Source organism: Triturus cristatus, chromosome 4_2 (genome assembly GCF_964204655.1).
Source record: "Triturus cristatus chromosome 4_2, aTriCri1.1, whole genome shotgun sequence".
Lineage (NCBI taxonomy): Eukaryota > Metazoa > Chordata > Amphibia > Caudata > Salamandridae > Triturus > Triturus cristatus.
The window spans coordinates 187060407-187078395 of NC_140586.1; the positions used below are offsets into that span (position 1 = coordinate 187060407).

The 17989-nt window shown below is 46.1% G+C and overlaps 1 long non-coding RNA gene across 1 annotated transcript in view; it reads left to right on the forward strand.

The window, feature by feature from the left end:
• Positions 1–16729, forward strand: part of LOC146833325 (uncharacterized) — a 70510-nt gene extending 53781 nt beyond the window's left edge. Inside the window, exon 2 of the long non-coding RNA XR_014960223.1 lies at positions 16026–16729. This is a non-coding gene — a long non-coding RNA (uncharacterized LOC146833325). The remainder of the gene's footprint in view (positions 1–16025) is intronic.
• The last annotated feature ends 1260 nt before the right edge of the window (positions 16730–17989 follow it).

Here is a 17989-nt window from a genome sequence, read left to right on the forward strand (position 1 = left end):
CAGAATCACAGGATGTTCAGCGTCATTGCCGAGACTCGAACCCAGGTCCCCAGATTCAAGGTCGACCGCCCTAGCTGTTAGGCCAACTCCTCTCGTTAGCTGTGCTAACTATAACTCGTGCCCCCGCAATGCACTGCTTATGACCTCACATATTACATCACTCATGACATGGTCAGTGACATCACTGATGACATCACTGATGACATCTCAAATGACATAACTGATTACATCATCCAGTGGCTGTGAGTGGTTTTTAAAATGTTTGAGTATTAAATATATATACCAAGGTGTATTGATTAATCAGTGGGTGTATGAGTGCCTGTATGGATGATTCAGTGAGTGTGTGACTGACTGTATAAGTGAGCGATTAGGTGGCTCAGTGAATGTATGGGTGAGTGACTAGGTTGTCTGAATGTCTCTATCAGTCTGTCAGTTGGTGTCTAAGTGGCTGTATGGGTTGGTCAGTGGGTACGTGAATGGCTGTAGGGGTGATTCATTGGTTGTCTGAGTACCTGTATGGGTGTATGAATGTCTGTGTGGGTGGGTGAGGGGGTGTGTAACTGCCTGCATGGATGAGTGAGTGGGTGAGTCAGAGGAGCTGTATGGGTGATTGGGTCTGTGTATGGCTGTGTTGGTAAGTGAATGGATGTTTCAGTGGTATACGGGTGAGTTACTGCATATGTGAAAGGCAGTATATGTGAGCATTGGAGTATATGAGTGACTGTCTGTGTGAGTGAGTGATTGTGAGTCGCTGTATGGGTGAGTGTGTGCTTGTGTCACTGACAGTATGGGTGAGAGAGTTAGTGTTAGTATCTGTATGAATAAGTGAGTGGATGTGTATATAACTCTATAGGTGAGTAAGTGGCTGTGTGATTGAGTCTATGGGTGAGGTAGTAGGTGTGTAAGTAGCTCTATGGGGGACTGTGTGTGAGTGGATGTATGGGTGTATGAGTGGATATGTCAGTAGTTAGTGAGTGAATTGGTGTATGAGTAGCTGTACACATGCATGAGCAGATGTGTGTGTAGACCTATGAATCCGTGAGTGGGTGTGTAAGTACTGGTATGGCTGTGTCAATAGTTTTGAGAATGGTAGTGTGGAAGTTGGAGTGGGTGTATGAAATGTCCCTGTAACCTCTGTTTTTTTCAGAGAATTTCGAAGGTATTTTAATTTTATTTTTCTAACTGTAACCTGTAAACTTTGAGAGTGGGTGGCTGTATAGGTACGTGACTGGCTGTGTGAGTGACTGCATGGGTCTGTGAGTGAGTGTGTAATGTCTGGGTAATTAGGTAAGTGCATGAGTAGTGCCTGGGTGATTGTATGATTGCATAGGTAGTGCCTGTGTGATTCTATGAGTGCAATTGCCAAGGACACACTGTGAATACTGAGCACTTCTGACAAAGTGTGAAACACATATATAGACATATTTTACATAAAGTTTCAGTGTAGCTATTTAGTATGATACTAATTTAACTTTCTCCTTTGTATTCATTTGTCAAAATAAGTACAACATAAATGCATTTTCCTTCTTCACAGCAACACCGGAGGTCCCAATGACGTCTGTGGTCATGAATACAAATGACAAAGTATAAAACAGATATATCGACATATTTTGCAGAAAGTTTGTGTCTAGTTATTTAGTAACATAATGGTTTAACTCTATTTTAACAACACATTTGTAAAAAACAATAGTTTCAAAAAATAACTTTCAACATCGAAATTCATGAATAGAACATAACTACCAAACAAAGAAATGTCATTGGTTTACACAGATTTACAGCAAAATTTGTGCAATGCACTATATGTGACAAGATATAGTCAAGGGGTACTAGTAAAACATATAATACTTGCGGGACTACGTCCATGCTTTACCATCTAAAAATATACAATGGCAATTGTCTTAAAGTAGCAAAAGACAACGCGAGGCTGAAGCACCCTTAACTTCAAAAGAAGCTGCAACAACACCGGGGCAGAGAGTCGCTTCAGAGGTCCAGTTCTAAAAGAAAACACATTCCTCTCTAAAACTTGTAAATACATGTGTTTGAGGTCAACAAAACTCTCTGGATGATTGGATGAGTGCATAGATAGTGCCTAGGTGATTCCCTCAGACTATAGGTAGTGCCTGGATGATTCCCTGAGAATGTAGGAACTACATCGGTGATTCCATATCTGCATAGTTAGAGCCTGTGTATTCACATGACTATACTGCTACTATCTGGGTGTTTGGATGAGTGCATGAGTACTGCCTGAATGATTAGATAAGTGCATAACTAAGGCCTCAATGATTCAATACATGCATAGATAGTGGTCGAATTATTAAATGAGTGGTACTCTAGTCCCTGGGTGATATTCAGACTACATGCATAGGATATATGTGATTTATTCAGTGCATGAATAGAGCGTACCTCGTTGTCTAAGTGCATATATAGCACCTGGCAGATTGCATGACTGCATGAGTAGTGTTTCAGTGATTGAATGACTACATGACTGATTCCCATGTGTTTTTGGTTAATTGAACAGGTAGTACCTGGGTGATTACAAAACTATATACGTATTGCCTGGATAATTGAATGACTGCATCAGTAGTGCCTGACTAATTACATGAGTGCATGACTAATGTGTGAGTAATTGTATAAGTCCATTGTTAAAGCGTAAGTGATTGGATAAAAGCAAGTGTGCTACTGTGGTGATTATATTAGTGCAGGAGTATTGCCTCAATAATTGAATGAGAGCATAGATACTGGATGGGTGATAGGTTCACTGCAATGGTACTTCCTGTGTAATTGGATGAGTGCATGACTAACACCTGAGTGTTTGGATGAGTGCATGGGTTGTGACTCAGTATTTGGATGAGTGCATAGGTTATAAGTGAGTGTTTGGATGAGTGCATGGTTTGTGCATGGCTGAATAACTGCATAGGTACAGCTTTGGTGACTATATATGTGAATGGTTAGTGCCTGGGTGATTGGATGAATGCATGGGTTTTGACTGCGTAGTTAAATGTGTACATAATTAGTGCCTCTGTGATTGGAAGAGTGCATGTGTAGTGCCTGTATAATGGAATAAGTGTGTACATAGTGCATGCGTGATTCGATAACTGACTGAGTAGTGGCTGAATGTTTGGATGAGTGCTTGGGTAATGATTGGGTGACTGTAAAGTATCTCCATTGCTGTCACATACATAACAGTTGTGACTATATCTGTAACTCATTGTTTAACTCCTGTTAGCATCAAACTATCTGTTTTAGTGTATCTATCCTTTTCTAATGATCTATGTGTCAGAAAAGTCTATATATCAATACTTTCAAGAAAACTTTATTTCGGAATAATCCATAAAAGCACATAAAAACAATATAAAACATTGACAACAATGGATAAAATCTTTAAAAATAATGCATCCAAACAGCCAATACATACTAATTACATACATAAATCAGGTTGACATTTTTAGGTATTTTTTCCGTTTATGCCAGAAAGCCCCCAAGAATTTTGCCACTGCAAAGACAATGTGTGCGGCCGTTTCGCTCTTGAGAATTCTAAAGGCTTGATGACACCTTACAAAGCCCATGTTCCTACAGATCGGAATGATCCACTTTCTGCGGAGCTCAGTATAGCCTGTGCAAAAAAATATAAAATGCAGCTCAGTTTCCTCACTTGCGCTGCATGCCGGGCAAATACTGGATGTCGACAGGGACCAGGAGCTAGTGAAAGCACGGATTGGCAAGGACCCGTGCCTCCATTGTAGGTAGAGCTTCCTAATTATTACGGGGTAAACATTATCCAAGGCCGATTCGAAGGTGTATGTGCTCTTCATGAGAAGGAATTGGTTTGTTAGGGACCCTAAGGATTTAGAGGGTCGAAGTAAAGGAGCCTTAGAATCATGATACACCTTGGTTAGAGCCTTTTTAGAAAATTTGGGACACACATTTCCAGGATCATTCCATAGTGCATCTAATCCTAGGCTCATCAAACTATTCCTTATGAATTTAAGCCAAGGAATATTCCCCGAGTTTGGGAAGCTGAGAACTTCCTGGAGACCCTGTCTATAGTGAATCAATTCAGGCACTGCCCATAATCTGCGCCAGTAGATCACAGGACGAAGTGCCAACTCTTCCTCCAATGGTCTAATGCCTAAGTCAAGTCGTAGGGGCACTAGCGGTGTACTCGGAGGAAGGGCTACTAGACACCTAAGGAATCTATTCTCCTCCTTTGCCAGACTATCCAGGATTTTATGACCCCATAGTTCACTCCCATAGGTAACTGCTCCTCTTGCTTGGACTCTATAAATATGAAGAGGAGGGCCTATGGGTTTAAGGGTTGACCTATTCTTCCCCACCAGTGCTAGTATTCCTCCGATATGTTGCGCCAGCTTCAGCCTTGTTTTCTCCTGATGTTGACCCCACCCCAATTCCTCATTGAGTGTGACACCAAGATATTCAAACGTGCTCACTCGGTCTAGTACATTTTCCCCAATGCGAGGAATACGGTGAAACCTGGGTGGCGGATTGAAGGCCATAAATTTGGTCTTTGTGGTGTTAATTTCCAATCCATGCTCTCTACAGAAGTCCCCAAAACCATCCAGAACACGCTGGATTCCCATAGGTGACTTGGAGAGAAGGAGGGTATCGTCAGCAAACATAATTGCTGGGACCCTCCTTCCCGCCAACTTCGGGACATCCGAATTGGGGACCCCATTAAGGTGGTCAATGAACCCGTTAACAAAGAGGCAGAACAGGGTCGGTGCAAGTACGCACCCCTGTCTTACCCCTCTCTCAACCGGGAACTTGTTTGAGAGTACGCCCTGCGCACCGCACCTCACACGGGCATAAGTGTTAGTATGGAGGCGGATGATCATGTTCAGGATATCAGCTGGCATCCCAGCTTTCGCCAGGACTTCCCAAAGCTTGCCACGGGGAACAAGGTCGAACGCAGCCCTTAGATCAACAAATACAGTATAGAGGCTGACACCCTCCAGCTGTATTGTTTTCCAATGTATAAGGGACAGCCTAAAGACCTGGTCCACGGTAGAGATCTTCTGGCGAAACCCAGCCTGAAGAGGGCTCAGGACATCCCTCTCCTCGATCCAGTCCAAAAGTCGATCCAACAGAAGCCTCGCAAAGAGTTTCTGTGGAACGTCTATCAGACTGATCGGTCTATAATTGGCGGGGAGCAAAGGTGAGCCCCTTTTAAAAATGGGCACAATCTCCGCCCCCAGCCAAGTTGGGGGAAGTGCCATCCCATGAATAATTGCATTAAACAGTATCAGAAAGTACAGTGCCCAAATTCTGACTTCGTGCCTTAGGAGGTCGCCTGGAATCTTATCTAAACCTGGCGCTTTTCCTAAAGAAAGGCAAGTGATTGCCCTTTCCACTTCCTCCAGCTTAGTCTTCCAACACCGTGCAACTATCAATGGGGTTCACTAGGCTCTCAGGCGGTGTTCCCATTTGGTCTAGCCCAACACTGCTATAGAGGGACGAGAAGTGTTTTTCCCAGACTTCGGCTGTGACATTACCTTCTATTGCCTTTACAGGCTCAGCAGAACCATGTCTGACTATGTGCCAGAATTTTTTGGAATCTCTAACTTTGAGAGCAGATGTTATTTCTGACCAGTTCTCCCAGTCCCAGTCTATTTTCGCGGCTTCCAGACTGGACTTATAGGCCACCCTCTTTTCCCTGATCACAAAGGATGTTTCCTTATTTTTAAGTGCTTGGAGGAGATCTTTCTTTGCTACCCTGCAGCTGGCATTGAACCAAGAGGCTCTTTCGCTCCTCGGTTTCCTGCCCCGGACCACAGGATTCAATACCTCAGCTAGATTGACACAAAGAGCCTGATGGATATCCTCAAGGGAAGAACAGCCATCCGACGAGGGCAATTGAGGGAGAAGGCTCTCCATTCTTTCCAAAGTTTCAGCCACTTGCTCATATATAGCCCTTATACGGTTCGGTTTCTCTAATAGTCTATCCCACCTTAGTCTTCGTCTGTTGCTAGACAGAGTAAGGCTAAGGGCAGGTAAACCGTTTCCCCGAGAATCTGGGCTAAGGAGACCATCCGCAGCTAATGAAAGGATTAGAGGGTTGTGATCACTATCAGCCCTTTGGGCAATTTTAAAGTCTAGTGCCAATTTCCAATCTTGGAGTTTGATCAGTATGTGATCGATCCGCGACTCCTGCCTTGGTCTGTTAAAAGTTGGCTGGGGCGGGTTATCCCCCTTGAACCTACCATTGCATGCTCTGAGTGAGTTTGCCAATGTTAATGTTAGAACTTGCAATAAGAGAGGTGAGGCTACCCTGACTGGCGGACCTATAATTCTTTCGATTCCCCAGCGGTCATCCTCCTCACTGGTGATCCCATCTAAATACGTCGGGAGTGGTTCAAACTGAATATTGAAGTCCCCTCCGACCAAGAGTATGTCTGGGCCAGTGAGGGAGTCAAGAAAAAGCCCTAGATCCTCCAGTGTCCTTGAGGTGGCTGCAACTCCAACCGGTCTAGAGTATATATTTACCAGTCTCAGACCCGCCCCATTGGGCCAACGCAAGACGACACATAGGATATCCAGAGAGTTAGTTTCTACCACCTCGGCGGTGCAACCTAAATGAGAAGCAATCCATGTTGATAGGCCACCAGACGGGCGTCCCTTCCCGCCCCATCTAGCTGGAATATCAAAAATAGCAAAACCGGGGTGGCTAAGATTTTCTCTAGACCACGTCTCTTGGAACATGCATATATCATGTTCTTTAATAAAGGTTTCCCAATCAGTGTTACCTAACTTGTTGGGAAGCCCAGCCACATTCCATGACATAATCTCTAAAGCCCTCATAGTTCTAGTTACGGACATAGAAGCCTCATGCAGGGTAGTTTCTTCTAACCTTAGGGGAGCACAGACCTCCCGTGCGCTTTGTGCGTTGCATGAGGACCCCTGTAGAACTTTGGGCTTTCGTGGGAAGCTGCCACCCCCCACCTCCACCCCTTTCCCCATGTTTGCGGAACGGTAAGATTCGGTAGCTATTTCATCTGTGGCCACCAGAGCATGTTCCAGGGGCCCTAAGCGACCCGCCAGTGAGGACATAGATTGCCTGTCAGAGATAGAGTGGTGTAGAAAGCAGGTCGACCGTTTGAAAATCAAATCCATACCCTCATCCTGGTCCCCTTGTGTGCTATGTCCATAACCAGAAGAGATACTGAGTCAATCACAGTCATCAACTCCTGATAAGGCCCCAAATCTATTGACAACTTCGAGGGGAGTAAATGGTAGCGTGTAATTCACCCTCCGAGGTCCCATTCTATGATTCCTAAATGGAACCATAGTCCATTCTGCTGCATTTTCATATGCCACATGGCTAAGTGCATGCGTGTTATAATGTGGAACAAGGGAAGCAGATGGTGCTACGAATGGATGAAGAGGGGCCACTGTTTTTCTTGGAGCCCTGGGATGTACATTATTAGAGACTATTGATCTTGGGTAAAAATATGATAATACACGGGGATTTATAAATCCCCGTGTGGAGCCCAAGGGGTAGTCTAAGATGTATTTGACTGCATTGGGGTCTCTAAAGTTAATAATGATTACATCCCCTTCTAAATCTTTGATTCTACGGCCCAACCAAGGAAGTCTCCGAACATGCAGTATCTCTCCATTGATGTTAGGGGGAAGGGGTCTATTTGTCCTAAGCCAGTGCACGATTTTATTTTTTAGGTTATAATAACCCTCATTTCTGCCCTTATCCAGAGGTGGAACTTCTGTTAACACCACCACATATGGTACCGCCTCTGGGGGCAAATTAACTTGATGGCTACGTGAATCGCTTACTCTGAGAGGTGATTCTCCCCCTTCTCGTTTGGGGATGTTACTCTGTTAGGGATTACTAATTCCTTCCTTAGTTCACCATCTACGTGTTGGCCATGGCTTAGATTAATTGCGGTAAGGGTGGGCTTATCCCTGCGCTGAGAATTGGAGCTACCTATCTCATTAATCCTAGTGTGCGTGAGAGGTGGATCTAAGTCCGTAGGGGGAGACGGGTAGTGAGTAGAATCTTTCGATGTACCTGGATGTTTTGTGAATAAAGATTCTAGATTCCCCAGTCGTGACTCTATATTTTTTAATCTTTCTATGATAGGTAGAGTGAACGATCTAATCAGCTTCTCGATGCTCTCAAGGTGTGATGTCACTGTACATAGTTCAGGGAGGAGCAACGGAGGGCGAGACAAGTCAGGAGGAGGAACAACCAGGGAAGGGGAGGGTGTTGCAGCCAAGTCACATGTAGTTAAGTGTGATAATGGAGCCTTTGTCAGTGATACAGTGCTCTCAATTTGTATGGGGCCCTTGCCAAAATCAGTGTGATTAATATTACGAATTGGCAAGTTGCCTAACCTCTTTCTTCTCTTGGGCGGGGGGGGCCTTATAACTTTGGACACCTGTATCCTCCCTGGCTTTTTAATAGTGGTCTTAGCCCTCGGTTCAATTGGAGTAATAACAATATCAATTTCCTTTCCAGAAATAATAGAAGTATTGGGGGAAGACACATTAGTTAAAACTAGTGACGAGTTAAAATTACTGGGTGTGGGATCAATTGTTCTTAACAGCTCTGGGACATTATCCATGGCTAGCGCCTCCTGCGTCAGGGTAGAAGGGCTTAGCACAATGGAGGACAAAGGCAGAGGAGATATACTGTCCATTAATGTCCTATTTTTCATACACTCTATGGAGCGGCGTCGCTCAACCCTTCGTTCAGCGAGGGTAATCTCCTTGTCCGTAGGTATCTTTTTGAAATAGTCTACCAATGTACCTTTGGTTGGAACGCCATGTTTAGCAGGAGAGTTAGTAGCTATAATAGCAGCCATATTAATACTAACAGTGTGAAGCTGTAGACTCACGATTAGTAGATGTTGCGAATAGGGAGTTACCCCAGTCCGGTCTCCTCGTGTCTCTGAGGGCCTCAGAGGGCCCGCTCTTTGCCCGGTCTTCGCCCCGGCTCTCGTCCCGCACGCGTCCCACTAGCGCGCGAGGACTGTATTACGATATTATAGAAGAGGGGGGCGGAGATAGGGGAGGAGTCGGGAAGAGGGCCAGGTGCAGCCGGTGTGGAGCGCGCACAGCTCCCTGGTCCTCGCAGTCCCGAATGCGTGTATCTCTAGTAGCAGGCTCTCCCCTGCAGCTGGTGAGTTCAAACAGCGCTATGGCTCCAGGTTGCGGCGTCCGTTGTAGATGACAAGCCCCAATGTCCAACAGCAGGGAAACGATCCTCGAGCGGCTCCCGCGAAGCGGGGGCCGCGAGTGGTTAAGTACTTTGCGGGGGAGGAGTCGGGAAGAGGGCCAGGTGCAGCCGGTGTGGAGCGTGCACAGCTCCCTGGTCCTCGCAGTTCCGAATGCGTGTATCTCTTGTAGCAGGCTCTCCCCTGCAGCTGGTGAGTTCAAACAGCGCTATGGCTCCAGGTTGCGGCGTCCGTTGTAGATGACCAGCCCCAATGTCCAACAGCAGGGAAACGATCCTCGAGCGGCACCCGCGAAGCGGGGGCCGCGAGTGGTTAAGTACTTTGCGGGGGGAGGAGTCGGGAAGAGGGCCAGGTGCAGCCGGTGTGGAGCGCGCACAGCTCCCTGGTCCTCGCAGTCCCGAATGCGTGTATCTCTAGTAGCAGGCTCTCCCCTGCAGCTGGTGAGTTCAAACAGCGCTATGGCTCCAGGTTGCGGCGTCCGTTGTAGATGACAAGCCCCAATGTCCAACAGCAGGGAAACGATCCTCGAGCGATCCTCGAGCGTCTATATATCACACTTCATATATAATTTGATACATGCCTCTCAATCATACATTGCTCTGTTACTCAGCATGCACATGCATCAGTAAGTTTCTAAAACTGAAAACAACAAATCTCACTTTTTCAAAGCAGAAAACATTTTCTTAACCCCTTCCCCGCTCATGACGGAACGGTTCCGTCATGAGCCACGGTTGCCGTGTGCTCATGACGGAACGGTTCCGTCATGACACGCCCGTTGGCGGCCGCTCCGCCTACGCGGCGCTGTTTCCCCGCCTGTGCGGGGGGACAACGCAAATGGGCGGAGTCATGACGGAACCGTTCCGTCATGAGCACAGCTCAACTGTGGCTCATGACGGAGCGGCTCCGTCATGAGCACAGGCCCACCGCGCTGCCCCCCTGCCCCCCCCCAGCGCTGCAGCGGAATGTCCGCAGCAGCGAAGGGGTTAATGGCATACCTACTTTATTTCTCTAATTTTTCATGTGTGTTTGAAACATATATTCAGCATGTCTCAAAGAAAAGTTACACGCCAAATAAAAGTAACACAAGAACTCTCAACAGTCATTCTGCACTATAAACTCTCTCAATTTTAAACAGAGCATGTTTAAAGAAATACACCACCCTCACCACATACATGAATTTTTCATTAGCCTTAAAGATAATAGATCGCCAAGTAAACATATATGTGATTCCAAAATAGATATATACACCTTCAATCCATCTTTCCAAAAATATGTAGGGGCACAGGCATCAAGCCATTTTGCGATCACAAACAGTGCGATTCTCAAAAATCGGCCGTTGGCGATCGCAAAATGGCCTTTTCTGATGCATGTAACTTTTGGGCAATTCGCAATTTAGGTAATCGCAATTTTTTGCAATTCCCTAAATTGCGAATGCAAATAGGGAATCGCAATTTGCGATTCCCTAATGCACATGCAGGAAGCCTTTCCTAAATGCAAACTGTGCATTTAGGAAATGCTAATTACCATCAACTTCAAGTTAATGGTAATATGTTCATACTTTGAAAAATGCACAAAAGTTCATTTTTCAAAGTGCCATGCACCACACACATACCCTTAGGCACACTTGTATTTTTTTTTGGGGTGCTTCAGGGGGGCCTTAGGACCCCGGGCAGCCTTGGCTTTGCATTCGCTATTTGCAATTACCAATTTGGTAATCGCAATTAGCGAATGCAATACTATTCATTCCTATGGGCCTGTATGCCCATAGGAATGAATTGAATCACATTACCTAATAGCGATTTGCTATTTACCGCATCGCATCGCTATTAGGTAATGTTAAGGAATCACAATTATTTTGCAATTCCTACATGCATAGCATTCCAAGATTCCCAAATAGCGAATCGGTAAAATTCGCTATTGGGGAATTGCGAAATGCAGGCTCGATGCATGTGCCCCATAGTGCTCAATATCTTTAAATAAACTCAAGAGTCCCACCGTACATATAACTATCTGCAACCACAAAACAAATCACACCATCTAAGCATATGCAAACCACTCATATAAGTAAAAAACCACTTGATAAACACTTCCTAATACATACCGAACAAATATTACTACTTTATAATACGTATACAGGCGCAGAACATTTTCTTATGTTTTACTACACTACTCCAGTTTAATAATGCGACCAAAAGTACTACAACTCCCAAAATGCAAATAACATAGATGAATCTATTCTGCACATGATGCTTAGACATTTAAACACATTACTCATTACAACTTTGAACAATACTATACTGTTAATTTTCTATAAACTACATAATGGAAGAAAGGGGCAGTAATTAATGTTTCTCTAACTTCCCAAAACAATTTGTACTAACATCTTAAACACATACCCTCTGGGAGGCGTGGCTTGCCAACACCCAAGATGGCCGCATTCATGTAGAGCTCCGGCCGTCGCCGTAGCTTGAATCCCCCATATCCGTTACAGATATCCGTTTGCAGGCCCAAATAGGGAAGGCTGAGACCCCCTGGCTGATCGGTCTCATCCGCCGTTTGCACGAAGAGAATTGGTGGTCGGAACCTGGAGAACTCAGTCCTGACGTCTTGAGCCGCTGCGGAGAAGGAGCTTCGGCCGTGATGTCGCATGGCTCTCCGTGGCGGGCTGCGGGGTGAGACCCAGTGGAGCGTCCTAAGCCGCTTCGACATCTTCCCCGCTGCCCCCGCAGCGGTGACAACCTAGGGACCCCTGTGCTCCTGTCCTGTCGGCCGACGCAACAGTGCGGTGCTCCCGGCCGCTGGGGGTGGCGGCGGTGAGCCTCAAGAACTCCTGATACCGGGGTCCCGCTGGATTTCGGCCAGCCATAAGACTACCTGCCCGTGTGGAGGTGAGTGCTAGGGGCTGGATCAGAGTTCCCGCCTCCTTCCACGGTGCTCCTCCATTTGATTCTGTGAGAGATGGAAAAGCATTCGGCGCATCCGTCATCTTGGGATTCCATTCAGGACGAGCCGGACCAGTTGGATTCTTCTGGCTCGGTGCGCCGCATGGGTTGCGATCTGCAGGGGACCCTGGAGATACAAACGGAGAGATAGCGCAGCGGGGGTCGCGGTGGAAATCAAGGCTCACTTCCTATCGAGGGTTCCCCCCCTCCCCCGCCATCTGCGACACGTTTTTGCCGCTGGCTCTTCCCATATGTGATAATTGCGGCCCTCGCTGTAATTTGTCAGCCTGAGTCCCTTGTGTGGCCCTGGAGGTGGTGATTGGCAGCTTGACCAGTCAGGACTTTCACCAGTTTGCGGTGTGGCGAGCCCGCCGCTGAAGGCTCTCTGATCGCTTTGCTCTACTTTTGTCAGGTCCTCAGATCCTCGGAGACGTACGATGCTATATGGGTTCCACCTCCTGATAGCTCAAAAGGCCTGATTGGTATACACAGACGCTATCGAGAGATCAGGTGAGGGAAGGAAAGGATGGGGACAGCAGGGAGGGAGATCTGTGAAAACAAAACATATGCAGTCAATACTTAACCAATCTCCTCAGAGCACAGTGCAGTCAATGTCCCTTATCTTATCATAGACTCGTGCCCCTATATACCTGTAAAGGAAAAGAACGTTGCCATTGAGATGAATAACCTCTGAGAAGCCACGTGCCTGTCTTGTTTCTATAATTGGAAGGGCACAGTTACAACAGGTTTCACACAGTGATAAAGATACAGAGGAGATCAAGGAGGAGTGGTGCAACCATGCTTGTCCTATCGGGGCATACCTAGCACTTCACAGCCACCGCCCTCTGGGGTAAGGAGCTAACTTCCACGGAGCTCAACCAGACCCTGAGATGCAAGACGAGAAGTAAAACAGGACATTAGCGATACCCTCTGTAGATTTTGAAAGCACCCACTGGTGTGTAGTGTATCAAAGAACCATTCCACAGAGACTACTTCTTTTATAGCTTGTATAAGTTCGGACTCTCAGATTCACCCTTAGCACCACCCGGTGCTAGTATCCAAAGGCAATTTATAAAGCACAAAAACTGAGTCAATGTATCGGTTGTCTGGGGTCAAACGGCATTGGCAGCATACCGCTCAGCACTCCAGAAAACCTCGATTAATGTTAGTCACAATACTTGTTTCCGCCACCGCGGAGGGGACCTTCCTGGTCCACAGCAAGGGGCAGGAACTAGCAAGCCTGCATGAGTCAACTACGACTCGTCCAACAGGCCCGCACTGCCTTCCCCTGGTTTCCACAAAGTATATCACTTACACCCCTGTCGATCAAGGGCAGTATCAGGCTAGCAAAAGGGAGGAGGATTCTCCCGTGCCACAGCGTCAGTTTCACAAACACGAGGAATGACTTCTTTCCCCCGTATAATCACAAACATTCGTTACGAGACTCTTAGGCTCAAATAACTGATATCCTGGTGCCACCGCACCCTTATCACAAGAATTTACAGGCTCAAATAACAAGACGATGTTCTGGTGCAACCGCACCCCTACCAGTACTTGGCGTTTCGTCCGATCGACTGGAATCAGCAGCGCCGCTCTTCGAGAACCCGGAAGCATTTCTGGATTCCCCGGCGAGCGTCCTGACGTCAGCGCTGGCGCCCGGACAGCGGGAATCATGGGAAGTGTAGTTCTTTCTAGGTCCTCCGGCGCACTGGGGCTACGGAAGTCGTCAGTGGTCTTGGCCGGTTACGGTTGCTCCTGACAGTACATCCCTCCCCCGAAGAGCACTGACAGAGACAAGGTTTCGTAGGGAATCTTTTGTGGAATAAATTAGTGTACCTTGGTGCGTGTACTCCTGATGCCGGCTCCCATGAGTCCTCCTCGGAGCCATAACCCTTCCATGCCACCAGATACCACAGCTTACCCCTGTGAATTTTAGAGTCCAAGATACCTCGTACCTCATATTCAGGTTCTTCATTGATTAATACAGGAACAGTTCCCTTCTTGGGTGCTGTTTGGGAAGGTTTTAGGAGGGACACATGAAAAGCGGGGTGGATACGGAGAGAAGAGGGTAAGGCTAATTTAACCACAACAGGATTGATTAACTTAACCACTCGATAGGGCCCGATGTATTTAGGATTGAATATACTATATCGTTTGAATCTGATATGTTTCGTAGACAGCCAGACGTAGTCCCCTATTTTATACACCGGCCCTGGTCTTCTACGTTTATCTGCATAGGCCTTGTATGTGCTTTTTGCTGCACTAAGTTCTTTTTGTACTTCTCTCAGTGTCTTTTGTATACTGGATATTGTATCCTGGACTGCGGGCACTACGTTAGTCTCTAATGGCATCACAAAGGGGGTGAACCTGGGATGAAAACCGTATGAGCAAAAAAACGGGGAGTGCTTTGTGGCGCTATGTATGGCGTTGTTATAGGCTGCCTCTGCCACTCACAGTTTATCCACCCACTCTTCGGTTGTGACTTGAACATAGCAGCGGAGGTATTGTTTTAGATCTTGATTTACCCGCTCTGTTTGCCCATCTGTCTGGGGGTGGAAGCTGGTAGAGATGTTCTGGACTATACCCAGCGCTGAACACCATGTCCTCCAGAAGTGGGCGGTGAATTGAGACCCCCTGTCTGACACTATGTACCTGGGCAGCCCGTGTAATCGTACTACATGAATCAAGAGTAAGTGTGCCAAAGCACCGGCCGAGGGTATGGTTTTACAGGCGACAAAATGGGCCATTTTCGTAAGGTAGTCCACTACTACCATTATCACTGTGTGTCCTTAGTCCTCCGGCATTCCTACGATAAAATCTACGGAGATGTTGTCCCAAGGTTGAACGGGAGTAGGAAAGGGATGTAACAACCCGGCTTGCTTGGCATGACTGGTCTTCATCTGATTACAGATCTCGCAGGCTTTTATCCACTTTGTAACGTCCGTTCTTAAAGAAGGCCACCAGAATTGTCTGAGGATTCTGTCGAGGGTTTTGGTCACTCCATTATGCCCGGCACAGGGAAGGGAATGGCACCACTCAAACGCCCGTTTGCGAAGTGTTACAATCGGCAGCAGTAGTTGCTTCCCCTGAATAGGTAAACCTTCCTTTACCGTCCAATCCGGGTTTTTCTTTAGCCAGGCAATCCATTTTCCAGTATGGAAGTTTTTGGCCACACTCCGCAGAAATGCATCAGTATAGGTAACCCCAATCAGATTATGAGATGGTATGATAGCTCTTTTGGGGATGATCGCAGAGGAAGATGCTGTGGTTTGCCGGGTTAAGGCATCAGCCTTTTTGTTATCCTTTCCAGGTCTGTATGTCACCACAAAATTGAAGCCAGCAAAAAACAGAGTCCATCGCAATTGTCTGGGGGTGAGGTGTCTGGCAGCCGTCATGAATTGGAGATTCCTGTGATCGGTGTAAACAGTAACAAGGTGTCGAGCTCCTTGTAAGTGATGTCTCCAATCCATGAACGCTTCCTTGATGGTGCTGGAGCAGAGTTTTCAGTTTGAAAATTCTGGGGCTTTTGAAGCTCTGGCATGTCTATTCGTTGTACTAAAGTAATAATAATTAATAATTAATTATTTGTCTTGTGCAAGTGCGTTTATATTAATCAATCTGTTTGTTTTAACAAGAAAGAGTTACACGTGAATGTGCTTAAATGTGCTGACTAATAATAACGCGTGTGTTAAATGCGTTTCCATGTTTAAACGTTGCTATGTGCTGTTTATTTTTGAGCACAAAACGCTTTTTGAATTAATGCTTTTCTATGTTGCAAGTGCTAGATAAATGCATACACATAAGGGTATTAGTGGGGTTAACGCTGTTTAATCACTATGCTGTAGTAACGTTGTTTTTGTCTCTTTTAATTAAGATGGTCTATTAAGGCCTATGTTGGCTAAAGAAAGAAGGCTGAATAAAGTGAGCCTGACTGTGATTATAATTTGAAAACTGAGACGAGGGAGACCCCTGCTGGAAATGGTTTTGAAGCTAACTGACCATGGTCCTTGTCGAGAAACTTTCCATGAGGACAGCAGCAGTTTTTGGGAGTTCTCCAAGAGAAGTGAAAGTGTCCTTGGCAATCTTGAAAAACAAAGGAGCCTTAGAGGGAAACTCTGAACTGTGGCTCGATAGCCGAGGAGAAGCCGGATTAATGTGATACATGTTTTATTTTCTTGGTTCCTGTTCCGTAGTTTTCGCTATGTGTATTTTTCCTGAGCGGAGGTTCACAAATGTTGCAATGTTACATCCTTTCCTTCTCGCTCTGCTCAGCAAGTCCGGCGGACATTATGGTTTTCCCTATGTTCCAATGTATCTTTCCTTTGTTCAATTTATTATAAAAACTGTTAGCTTAGAGAGGGTTCCCACCCCTTTTTTGCCACTTGCCATTTTGCCTTTGCTGCGTGATGAACTTGCGTTGCTGAGGATCGATGCTGAAGGGACTGCGTCTTGAGAGACATTTACCGAGAGACTTGTCCTGACCCGTTCTGACATTTAGCTAGAATAGGTAACTATGAGAAATGATTTACTCTGATTGATTTTCTTGACTAATTTTAGATAAAGCAATATAATTTTAAACATGGTGTTGGATATTCATTTTTGTCAATTATTGGGTTTGCGTTATTGATCATTGTTGTATATATTGTATAGACTAAGCTTAGAGACAGTCACAAAACCAGGTCTTATCGGCCTCGATATAGATGCAGGGTGTTTAGGAGTGTTTCTTTCCACAGGTTTATTGATAATAGAGTATTTGAGCGTATGTTAGTGAAATGGGCCCTAGCGTATGATGTATGCATGTGCGTGTAACTGTGAGATTACTCTATCCGTGGTAGTGGGAATATTATATACACCCTGATCTCTATCAATGGCAAGCAGTTCTTTCTCTGCAATGGTATAATTGCATTCGGCGCTGTTCAGCTTTTTGGACATAAAGGCCACCGGATGTAGCTGCCCCGTCTCCTTATGCCTTTGAGAGAGCACTGCTCCCACTGCAGTATCCGAGGCATCGGCTTCCACCGTGAATGGTTTGTCAGGGTCCGCATGCACGAGTACGGGGGCCGATGCAAACGCTCGCTTCAGGGCCTCGAACCCTTTCTGTGCGGCGTCTGTCCATTGGAAAACTGACTTCTTTCTTAGAAGTTGTGTCAGGGGGGATGCCAGGTCTGAAAAGTGATCGATGAACCGCCGGTAAAAATTGGCGAATCCAATAAAGCATTGTATGTCCCGGATGTTCATGGGACGGGGCCATTCCAATACTGCCTTCACCTTTCTTTCCGACATTTCCTGTCCTTCGGGGGTCAACATTACTCCAAGGAATTCAACAGATGTTACGTTAAATTCGCATTTGCTGATCTTGCAGTATAAGCTGTGCTTCTGGAGTGCCTTCAAGATGGTCTTTACGTGGTGTGCATGGATCTCTCGTCTGGATGAATAGATCAGGATATCATCTATATAAACCACCACGTATTTATCCAGATGTTCCTTTAAGACGTCATCCAAGAAGTATTGGAACGCAGCTGGAGCGTTGCACAACCCGAAGGGCATAACTAGGTATTCATATAGACAGAACCTGGTCTTAAACGCGGTCTTCCATTCGTCTCCGCTTCGCATGCGGACCAAATGATACGCTCCTTTTAGGTCCAAACGCGTGTAGATCACTGCCTCCTTCACTTGTTCCAACAAAACGTTTATGAGGGGCAATGTGTATCGGTTCTTGATGGTTACTGCGTTCAATGAGCGATAGTCCACACACGCGCGGAGCTCGCCGTTTGCCTTCGGTATAAAAAATAACGGTGAGGCCGCTGGCGACTTGGAATCCCGTATAAACCCTAATTT